Below are 12,370 nucleotides of genomic sequence, written 5' to 3' on the forward strand. Positions count from 1 at the left end.
TATCTATCAACTACTGAAATATTGCAACAAATTCATTGTCAACTTTTCAGTCAACCCATCCCCCTTTGCATAAGGAAAAGCACCAATTTTCAGAATATCTATAAGAGTCAAAAGTTACAAGTGGCTCCCTCCCTCCCTCCCTCCCCCAGACGCCAAATGCACCAAAGCCCATTCAATTCCAATGAGCTTTGGTACATTTTCAGCAGGATAATCACTACCAAGACTTTGTAAAAGGAACCCTAAGAGTGTGAGTTGCATTAATGACATTAGCATGTGTTATTTACTAATCGATAACATTTATTAATAATGAGCATTAATAGCATGAGTGCACATTACTAACCCTTCACTGTAAATAAGCTACAGAAATTAAAGTCTATAATTAATGCTTATACACTGATTAAATTAATATGAATGCTTATACACTGATTAAATTAATATGAAAGCAATGTTTCCCCAACATGCTCTTGGAGACACACCTATCCAATTAGGTTTCAAAATCCCCACAATGTATATAAATCCTTCTTGTGTATATTCAATGTATGCAAAATCTCTCATATATGTTCATTATTACTATCCTAAAAACCAGATCAGTTTCATGTGCCTCCAAGGAATGCTACATCCTTACTTTACAGGACTGCTCTTTAGGAATAAAAGTCTACATGGGTGGCCTGGTGGCTCAAACAGCACTGTGTACCTGGGACAGTCACAGATGGGGATGCTAAGGAAAAAGCATTCCCAACATCAGGAGAAAAAAGCATCCCAATCATTCCACAACTATCATAATACCTAATGGCCAGAATAAGGATCTGTGATTGTGTGATCCTAGAAGGAGACATGCTGAAAGGCCCCTAGCCAAGAACTGTCACTATGATTGATTGGACTAGATGAGTTCAGAAGGGATATTTAAAAAAAAATAAAGTTTAACAAAAAAGGGAAGAAAACCTTTAAGTAATTGCAAATGAAAGTTCAGAATGCAAAATACCAGTTTCTGTTTTGAATGAGTTGGAAGCCAGGTCAAAAACAATCCCCCAGTACTGCCCATGCCAATAAAGAGTAAGACAATATGCAACTGCTGTCAACTCCAAATAATTAAAGTATCACTTATCAAACAGTTTGCCAATAAAATCTTCAACAGTACAAAATCCCATGTTACTTAAGAAATATCAATCTGGTTAAATCAAACGTTTTATATATTTGTTTTAAGTGTCATGTGAACAAAAAGAATATAAACAAAGTAAAACATAAAGCACCCGATTCAGCTAAGATAGGTGGCTGAAATGTAGGCCCGGAAAAACCCTGACCTACATTTCAGCTGCCCATCTATGCCATGGGATCCTAAAGCCAGCCCACAGCTGCCTTAAGCTGACTGAAGCAGGGGAATTTCCCCCTGATCAGCTGAGCTGGTAGGACTCCCCGAAGCTGCGGCTTCGAGGAGTCCTGTCAGCTCAGCTGATCAGGGAGAAATTCCCCTGCTACAATCAGCTGAGCCAGCTGCAGCAGACACAGGATCCCCCCCACTAATCAGCAGGAGGAATGCCCTCCATATCTGAAATCAGCAGGAGGAATGCTCACTCCCTCCTGCCAGATGCTCCCCAACACCCCTCCCTCATCTGAAATTGGTAGGAGAGATGCCCACTCCCTCCTGCCTGAGAACACCCTCCAACCCCCACCCGGACACCCCGAACCCCAAACACCCCACAACCCTGTACCTTAAATTAAAATCCGGTAGGAGGGATGCCCACTCCCTCCTGCAGGCAGGCCCGCTTTTCAAAATGGCAGGCCTTCCCCTTCCCAGTGCATCCTGGAATGCACTGGGAGGGACCTAAGACTCCGACTGCCCAGGTGGATCAGATGGGAGGGTCCTTAGGTGCCTTGGCCAATCAGAGCCTTAGGTCCCTCCCAGTGCATCCCATTTTGAAGAGGCGGGCCTGTCAGCAGGAAAGAATGTGCATTTCATCTAACAGATTTTCATTTAGAGGTACAGGGGGAGGGGTAAGGGGGTCGAGGAAGTGTTCTCAGACAGGAAGGAGTGGGCATCCCTCCTACCAATTTTGGGTGGGGGATGTTGGGGTATGTTCAGCAGGAGGGAGTGGGCATCCCTCCTGCCAACTGAGGTGGTCCTCTGTCCGCTGCAACTGATCACGGCAGGGGAATTTCCCTACCCCCAATCAGCTGAGCTGGCAGGACTCCCAAAAACCACAAATTTGGGGAGTACTGCTGGCTCAGTTGATCAAGGATAAAATTCCTCTGCCACGATCAGCTTAAGGCAGCTGCGGACTGGCTTTATGATCACGCAGCATAGACAGGCAGTTGAAATGTAGGCAAGGGTTTTCCAGGCCTACATTTCAGCCTCTTATCTTGGCGTGAATTGTGACTAGATAGCCGCTTTAGCCCGCCTAATGCCACTTCTGGTGTTTGCCATGCCTACTTTAGCATTCCGCAACCTAAAGTGCCTACCAAGTTGCAATTCCGGTACCTTTTATTTATGCGTCAGTAGAAACTTAACCTTTTTATCATTTTTATTGCCATTTTTCAATTAACTTAGGCATCAGTAGGGTGCCTTCCAACACTTAAGTTTAGGCGTCGGTTTTAGAATTTCCCCCTCATATACCTGACAACAGTTGAATCACTCTGTGATCTGATTTCTGTCAAAAGTGGAAGTTTCAGAAAACTGAAATGAATGTTATTATGAAGTGTTACTGTCAAGAGCTTCTACCAATATCTAAAACCAAGACAGACTTTAAAATTAGGGTAAGAAACTAATAGCTTTCATTGTTATGGATTTATAAACCAACTCTAAAAATGTACATACATTTAAATATTAAATAAAAAAAGTGCATGTGTATTTTTCTACTTAAATTCTAAAGAATTTTTGAAAAATCCCAGAGTTTAAAACACAAGACTAACTTTATAGTATTTCACATCACAATAAGCTTATGTAACAGCAGATATACTCCAGAACAGATAGCTCCTGGGAAAGATCCACAAGAGAAAAACATGAACATTTCATATCACAATGCTTAGGCTTTTCACAAAAATGTAATGCTCTCCTCCCCCCTATACTCAACCTCCAAACCCAATGTGTTATTCCTTTCTATTTTAAGCTCTTGTAAACCATGCCGAGCTCTATAACTATGGAGAGGATGCGGTATATAAACTTAACGTTTAGTTTAGTTCTTCTTTTATGAAGGAATTTATACAATTAGCTTATTTATTATGGGATTTTCTGTGCCATACGCAGATCATTAGAGGTGTTTCCTAGGCAAGAAATGACATCGGCTGGTTACCAAGGCTGCTAACCAATATTCTCTAATCTCTACTTAGCCATTTCAGTTCAGTTTAAATTTCATTTTCCCAAAGAAAATAAAGGATTAGCGATGGGGCACTAAGGACACATGAAGAAGCACAATTCATGGCTCACTAGATAGCATAAAAATTTGAATCTAATTGCTTGAGCTGCTTGGGTTTAGAAAGGCAGCATATAAAAAAACAAAATTTAATAAAATTAGACAAGCAGCTCAAAAGTAAGGAATTTTTTTTTGGGGGGGAGGAGCAAGGGAGAAAGATGATGAGCAGTAACCTGAAGACACAATATTATACAGGCAGTTTGTCTGAACAAAAAAAAAAAGGTAGGGAGCTTGTAGTCAAATTTTAAACACCTTGGGAGACATACCACAATAATTAAATGGGCCTCTAGCAGTCGGCATTGCTATACTTTTTAGTATGGCCACTCTGCTGTGATTTCTTACTTTGATTTCCCATCTGGTTTCTTCTTTCATTCATAACATCTTTTTTTCTATTATTATTCTGTTTTATAGCCTGGACCTCAGCTAGGATAGTAAGGGAGGGGAGTGGAGTTGGGGGAGTGGGAGTGGGATATTTACCTTTTTTTTTTTAACTGAGATTAACTGTGTTAGACACCTGGTGATATTGGTTCCATTGCAGTCCTGGGCTTACATGCCTATTCCGAAGACTATAAGAGTACAGGTCCTTGGATGGCTTTTTAGGAGGGATCTATGCAGAGGCTGTTTCTGTTTGGTATTTGCTATGTTAGGGAAGATTGGGGGATAAGGGGGATTTTTATCTCTTTTGGAGTTCTTTATTTTAAAAATTTGGTTGATGACTAAATCCTCTCCGTTTTTCTGTATGTACCGTATATACTCAAATATAAACCGGGATTTTTGGGCCAAAAAATTGGCCCAAAAATGGGGGTCCCAGTTTATATTTGGGTCAATGCCCCCTCCCAGAATTTTTTATGGCCGTCGCAGCCACACTCTGCCTCTCTCCTCCTCCCTGCCCTATCTTCCTACCTCTGCCGATCGTTGGTGGAGGTGCAGCGGGCAGGAGCAAGCTTTCTGAACTCCTGCCCCGCTGATAACCGGCTGCGTGGATCCATTTAGTCCAAATCAGGCACGAGCAGCAGTGTGATTTGGCATTGCTTCTCGGTGCTGAGCAGCTTCCTTACTGGCTCCCACGAATTCTCACGAGAATTTGTGGGAGCCAGTAAGGAAGCCGCTCAGCGCTGAGAAGCAGCACCAAATCGCGCTGCTGCTCATGCTTGATTTGGACTAAGTGGACCTGTGCAGCCGGTTAGCAGCAGGGCATGAATTCAGAAAGCTTGCTCCTGCCCGCTGCACCTCCACCAATGATCGGCAGAGGTAGGAAGATAGGGCAAGGAGGGGGGACAGAGGGCAGAGTCTGGGAGGGAGAGTGCAGAGCTTGACAGGGGAGGGGAGGATGGAAGGGTGCTGGGGAGGATAGGATGCTGGGTGCAGAGCCTGACAGGGGAGGGAAGGATGGAAGGGTGCTGGGTGCAAAGCCTGACGGGGCAAGACAATTGAATATTAAACCGCCCAACTTATATTTGTCAACCATTTTTCCTCCTTTTTTGGGGGGAAAAAGGGGGTCTCGACTTGTATTTAAATCGACTTATATTAGAGTATATACGGTAACCCCCATTTCTGTGTATTTGGAATCAAGAGTTTGGATTTTACTGTTCTGTATTTCTCGGTTGTCATTAATAAAAATTGTTTATCCATAAAAAGGCAGGGAGAGAAGCAGTGATGGAAAGAATCTACCCTTACATTTCTATCATTCTTTTCATTCATAAACATTTTTACTACAATAATGAAATACTAAAAAGTTTAAAACATGACAAGTCTTAATAAAAATTTAAAATTATAAACTGGCTAGTAAAAGTATACCATTAAACAACATCAACCTTACAAATTCATATGATCAGGTTTCATAAAGAAGCCACTATGGCTTTTTGTGAGGTCCATATACAGTATTAACAAGGATTTTTCATAGATTACTATGTAAAATGTGCGGCATTGTTCACCTTTACTATTTTTCACTTTAAGCTATCTGCAGGTAATGCAAGCATTAACCCACTGCAGGAGAGTATACATGCTATAATTAGTGTACACTCTGGGTGGCCTGTCTATTACAGAGCAAAACAGTATGTTTTCACTCCCTCAGGAAATGATGTTATCTCGGTACAAACATATCTATGCTTACTGAGAAGTGCTTTTTACCTCCTATTGCTCCACAGTGGTTTAAAAGTCCATAGATATGCATCCTTACTGTAATATTTAAAAACATGAAATTATTCTCAGACCAATCATTTCACCTAGCAGTGATTTTCTGCTAGGTTATCCTGGAGCCTCTTTTTTTATTTTATTCCTTTTTCCTCTTTCAGCTAGTGTAGAAGGGAGAACCTCCCTAACCCAGACCTCAACTGGATTTTTTTTAAATTAACATACCACTCTTTTAAAAAATATTCCATATTGTAGAATATGCTAGCTAATATGACATCCTAACACTGAGTGTATCAAGATGCAAACCATTTTCTATATAAATAATGGATTACATTTCATAAAAGCTACATCTTTATCATATTTCAACCCACAAAACAAACCACTAAATTCTATGTCTGTATGCCTAATTTTATATATAGCACACAAGTTGCACTATTAATTTATGTTAACTAGCAGTAATTGGCACCAGTTAGCAGTTACATGTGAAACTGACCTTAGTCGAGATGCTATAAAAATGTACACCCAAAATCCACAGCACAACTAACTACAAGAGAGAGACATGAACCAGAGAGTGACATTGCATAGGGCTTATAGATACAGGGAATGGGAACTCGTATACTGCCTTTCTGTCGCTTTGGCATTTCAAAGTGGTGGGCCCTGGAGGATTAAGCGACTTGCCCAGGGTCATAAGGAACAGCACCAGGATTTGATCTCACAACCTCTGGGTGCAGAGGCAGCAGCTCAACTAGTGAGCCGCCCCAATCCTTCCTCCTGAAGTATGGCACATTAATATAGCCTTATGCTAGTATTGTATAACAGAAAATCCTCACAAAACTGATTTTAAAGAAATGACACTTAGCACCCAAATGTTGGGCATCTAACTTTTGATTACCTCTCTTTAATCTACCCCAAAACATCTCACATATTTCTTTTTTTTTTAAATTCTTTATTTAATAATTTTAATACATTACAATAAGTTCAAATCAAATCATAATTAGTATTGATACACTTCATAAAGTTAGTAACTAATGCAAATAATACAACTTATCAATGCTAGAGTTACATTCCCATTCCCTATCTAACCATCCCCCCCCCCCTTCAGGGAGACCTGGTTCTACCACCATAGTGATTAGATTAGAGTAGACCTCACATATTTCTTTGATGTAGGAAAGCAGTACTATACAGAAGAACATGTACTACTACTACCACCAGCATCAATCATTTCTATAGTACTACTAGATATATGCGGTGCGGCACATACTAAGGTGGGCTTTTACAAAAGATGTGCTACCAAGCAGCACACATTTGGAAAAGGACCTGTATATGCAGGTACTTTCTGTTCCTAGTGGGCTCAGAATCTAAGATCCACCAAAACAAATCCAAACAATGCCCTCCTTATCGAGGACTTCTAGGTTTATCAACGAAACACTATTGCGTGAGAATTTTACTAAGTAAACATGAACAATTAAGTCGGTCTTGCATATCCAGAAAAATGATGGGCATAAAGACCATTTTACCAAGAGAACTTGCTAGTTCAGTGGTTCTTAAACCTGTCCTAAAGCCCCCAGCCAGTCGGCCTCTTCTCCCTTGAAAAGAGGAGACTGCGAGGGGACATGATCGAAACATTCAAAATACTGAAGGGAATAGACTTAGTAGAGAAAGACAGACTGTTCACCCTCTCCAAGGTAGGGAGAACGAGAGGACACTCTCTAAAGTTGAAAGGGGATAGATTCCGTACAAAAGTAAGGAAATTCTTCTTCACCCAGAGAGTAGTAGAAAACTGGAACGCTCTTCCGGAGTCTGTTATAGGGAAAAAAAACCTTCAGGGTTTTAAGACAAAGTTGGACAAGTTCATGCTAAATTGGTGAGACTGGACTCATTTGGAGCACTGATCTTGACCTTGGAGCTGCCGCATGAGCAGACTGCTGGGCAGGATGGACCATTGGTCTGACCCAGCAGCAGCAATTCTAATGTTCTTATATCCCTAATGAAATATACATGGAGCAGATTTGCATGCCTGTCACCTTTTATGCAAATCTGATCCATGCATATTCATTAGGGCAGGGGTCTCAAAGTCCCTCCTTGAGGGCCGCAATCCAGTCGGGTTTTCAGGATTACCCCAATGAATATGCATGAGATCTATGTGCATGCACTGCTTTCAATGCATATTGATTGGGGAAATCCTGAAAACCCAACTGGATTGCAGCCCAAGATCCCTGCATTAGGGATATCTTGAAAATCCGACTGGTAGGACCCCAGGACAAGTTTAAGAACCACTGAACTAGCAAGTTCTTGAGCAGGCTTGGTAAAATGGTCTTTATGCCCATCATTTTTCTGGATATGCAAGACTAACTTGATTTAAGAACCACTGTGCTTGAAACACAAACAAAAGATCAGAAAGGTTTTTTTGACAGGCTAATTGTGCCTCAGGATCTAGCTACACAGCACACTCAAGGTAGGATAGAGCAATGTTTCTCAACTCAGTCCTGGAATACCCCCTTGCCAGTCAGGTTTTCAAGATATCCACAATGAATTAGCATAAACTTGATTTGCATACACTGCCTCCAATTTCTTTCATGCATATTGATTGTGGATATCCTGAAAACCTGACTGGCAAGGGGGTACACCAGGATCAAATTGAGAAACATTGGTATAGAGAATATAAATAAAATGACAAAATGAGAGCAATATTCCAGAACATTACTTTAGTTGTTTAGGAACACACATACTGACCTGAAAGAAAAACTGACATATCTAAGACTTTGGGCTAGATTCACTAACCTCCTTTCTGTGTCCAATCCATACCCGATTGCATGCAGGCCGACGAATTCACTAAAAGCCTGCATGCAAATGGGGGCGATCATTGGCATGCCCCCCACCAACCAAACGGATCGCTGAAGAGCGATCCTTGAACATGCGCAGACCATCTTCCTAGACTATAGATGGTCTGCGCATGCACTGGTGGTCCTTCATGGCCCGTTTTTTTTCTTTTTTAAATTATTTTTTAAACTTTGCAAGCCCGTGGTTTTAACCCGTTTTAAACCCGCAGGTTAAAACCATGGGCTTGCACAGCAGGGAAGGGCAGGCGAGTCGGGGCTGAGCAGGGCTGGAGAGTCGGGGCTGAGCAGGGCGGCCAGAGCAAGAGAATCGGGGCAGAGAGCCAAGAGCATGGCAGCCAGAGCAGGAGGATCAGGGCAGTGAGCAGGGTTTTAGCACAAGTGACTGATCCTCACCAGTCGCTAGCTTTTTTGATTGGCCAGCCAGTCGGTAAGTTTAGTGAAACGCGTCCTTCCTGCTTTGCATGCCGAATCCCCTCATTTGCATGCATGGATCGTGATTGGATTGGAGGAGAGGTTAGTGAATCGAGTCAGAGGGAAATTGGGTCGCAAAGGGCTCAAACTGATCGGTACACGATTGGTTTGCTTAGTGAATCTAGCTGTTTGTTGAAGTCTCACCACTGGTTACCAGTTAAATACAAAACTAACTGTAAGATTTTACTCTTGACCTTCAACGCTCGTCTCAAGGCTCCGATCTATTTATCAGTCTTGCCCATTCCATATTCCCCTGTCCACTTATTATGGTCTCTCAATGATCACCGGTTAATCTACCCTGGCCCCAAGCAGGCACACCTTGATGCCACCAGTGAGCCTTTTATTCCACTGCCCCATTTATACAGAATAATCTACCACTACAGATCCACTGTCTAACCTCTCTCAAAGAATTCAAGGTGTCAAAGACCTTGTTCTTCTCCCAAGACTTCTGACCCTGAGACTCCTGCAAGTGAGTCCCAGCACAGTTGGTACAGTCCTGCAGAATTTCACATTTCCCTCTCCCCAATATCTCCTCCCCACTACCAACCTCTCACTTGCCTTTGTGTGTCTTTACCTCTTGGATCTATGATAAGAGTATCATGCCTTATCTTTTTTTGTTCTCAATAATGGGATTCTTTTCCTACCTAATTAGTCTGTAAACTGCTTAGCTCTGCTTGTACAGTTCTTAGGAGGTACATTAAATGTGCAACAAAAAAAAAATACCAATATTATTTTAAGAACACGATACAATCGGATCACAATTTCATACATACTTAATATTCTATGTCAGAAATAGTCATGTTTAAAACTTTGCACAATAAAAATTTATTATAAACTGCATACTTGCAGAAGTAATACAGACAAGAACATAAATCAAGAAAGCATGGGATAAAGGATAAATACAGAGAACCCCTAGGTTTGAAGTAGTGTATGTTTCCACATCTATATTTAAGCATGATTGTTAATTATGTTTTTTTACCATAATATATCACATTTATTTTTCTATTATAAGTACCTTAAAACTTGGAAAGTACCTATATTAGCTTCAATACTACCCTCCAATTAGAGAGGCCTAGTTCAAAGTATTCAGAGCCAGATGAACCAATGGCTGCCCAGTCACAAAAAGGAAGTGCTTTTTACTACAGCCAAGTCTTAATATCATCAACTATTATCGTTTCCTAAGGTCTTAGCAACTCTAAATCTATCTTAAAATGTTTCCCATTCAGATGCCACAAAAATTAACACAAGACACTAATAAGCCTTTGTACTCGTTACCATGGAGAAGTTCATGCAGACATCCAAATGTGTGAAGTACAGTATCCTGGGTTATGCAAAGTATGGTAACAGCCATCAGAGACCACCATCTGGCCAATGTATTAGCAAACTACAGACTAAGAAAACTTACGAATACCAGAAGCAAAGATTTATGTGAAGTATATAGTCCGATCATCAACAAAGCAAAGCCATGACATATTTTACTTCTCAAAACCTGATGTCTCTCTTTCCAGTGGCTAAGCAAGTCGTCCCAAACACAAAGACACTCTGTACTACCCACAATTTTTTAAAAAAAAATGAAATCGCATTTCATAAAATTACTGAAAGAGCTGTAATAACACTCCTAAACTGCATCCAATCATTCTGCATTAAATAACGACTTCTGGGGCTAGTCATCCTCAGAAGCGAAGAAAAAAAAAAGGGAACATTATGACAGAGAAAAAGACAGCGTCTTCTGCAACCTGCTGGTGACCTGGAAAGTACAATTTTCCTCCTAACGCTTGCTACCTGCTCCGAAAGTAGCCGATCGCACATGAAGCCCGGCTCAGTGCTGCAGCAGCAGGGTCAAGCGAGGATTGCAGGAGACACGTTCACTCACCAGCCATCGCAACCTCGAAACTCCCAGTCCCTAGCCCTGCTGTCCCTCTCTCGGCACAAGGCGTCTTCCGCCCTTCTTCACCCCCGTCTACCTTTCAAGAAGTACGACTGCCTTTTCCCGTCAAACCCTCCCCCCCCCCGGCCGTAAAAGAAGGCAAAGCCCAAATAAGAAAAAAACAAAATAAAATAATACATTCCCCAACACACAAAAACAACAACAGAACAGCGTGAAAAGCAGGAGTCCGCGCCCCCGCCTCCCACCCCCTTCCAATCATAATGAATTCAGGGCATGGAGGCAGTGATTTAATTCTTCGTCCATTATCTTTGGCGTGACTTTTTGACAACTATATAAAAGCATTTACACCTGCGAGGAGAGAAAGACAATAAACGGATGCCGTCGCCAAAAGGTAAAAACCGGCGGTGGAAAAAAAAGAAAAGAGAGCGAGACCACCCGGCAGACGACGCGGTTTGTCTTCCTGACGGCCCCGATATTTCGTTTCTTAGATTTACACCACACGTACATATATTAATTCCACCCATCTTTCCACATTACTTATAACAAGTGTAATGATTATTGATTTTACGCCTATATCTATTTTTTATTTATAAAAAAAAACCGGACCCTCTCAGTCTTGAGACACATTTAACCAAAAAACATTACAAACCTTAGCTGCCGAGATCTGAGAAGTAGCTGTGGGGGGAAAGTGCTGCTGCCTGCTGCTATTACCTAAACAGACGCCATTTTGTTACAATGTTGTAGTTTACATGAATCCGACATGACACTGATTACAGCCCAATGGAGTCTCATTAAACCTTACCTACAAAATGCACCCCCGCCCCTCTCCGCTGCTTATTCGTTTACGCTCCGGAGCCGCAGATCTCGACTGGACACGGTCCCAGTCTGTCACCAATAGTGCGCCGAAGTGTCACAGCTCTGATTGGAAAAAGGGGCTGTCAATTAGGCTGGGAGCGGATCCGCCCCGCCATATATTTGTAGTCCAATCGTTGAGTAAACTCTCTAGGTTGGGGGCGTGATTGGAGGCGACAGCTGTCAGTCACGGCGATCGGGAGGGGGGCTGATTGCGGTTGTGCCTGTTCTGGGAGTTGTGGTTCGGCTCACTCTTTCTCCAGTATGCAAGATTAATTGTTACAAGGTAATAGAAAAGTGGCTGACATAGTTATATACAGTAGTTCTATTCCAAATGGGCAGTTATCTCGGTTTCTTCAATAAACACACTTCACTGGCTGTGATATTTTATAATGAATGGGTCATCATGTTGGTAGGGGCAGTGTGGTATAAAAGTCACTGGAAACATACCGTTAAGTAAATGTGGAAGACCCTAAATAGACTGTATGGAGAGTACTCGATGCACCGTTTCTTTTACAGACAATGACGAGCCAGTTACTTACTAACCCACAGCACTAGTGTAGCCTGCACAGGGCAGTTAACAGCCCCGAACACCATACAGATAGAATTTGGAATTGGGACTTGTATACCGCTTTTTTTTGTAGTTTTACAGTCACACTCAAAGTAGTTTGCATAAAAGCATTTTTCCTATCTATCCTGGTGGGCTCACAATCTATCTGGGGCAGTGGAAGATTAAGTGAGTTACCCAGGGTCACAAGAAGCAGCGTGGGGTTTGAACC

At 41.9% G+C, this 12,370-nt stretch overlaps 1 protein-coding gene across 12 annotated transcripts in view; it reads right to left on the reverse strand.

The window, feature by feature from the left end:
- The window catches only part of KAT6B (lysine acetyltransferase 6B), a 490,670-nt gene extending 478,996 nt beyond the window's left edge, over positions 1-11,674 (reverse strand). For 9 of the 12 annotated variants that reach the window (XM_033941383.1, XM_033941382.1, XM_033941380.1 and 6 more), the window contains exon 1: positions 11,389-11,530. The gene's annotated coding sequence lies outside the window, so the exon portion shown is untranslated. The other 3 variants (XM_033941371.1, XM_033941375.1, XM_033941372.1) reach the window with 2 other exon arrangements.
- Between the last annotated feature and the right edge of the window lie 696 nt (positions 11,675-12,370).

This window comes from Geotrypetes seraphini, chromosome 4 (genome assembly GCF_902459505.1).
Source record: "Geotrypetes seraphini chromosome 4, aGeoSer1.1, whole genome shotgun sequence".
Classification (NCBI taxonomy): domain Eukaryota; kingdom Metazoa; phylum Chordata; class Amphibia; order Gymnophiona; family Dermophiidae; genus Geotrypetes; species Geotrypetes seraphini.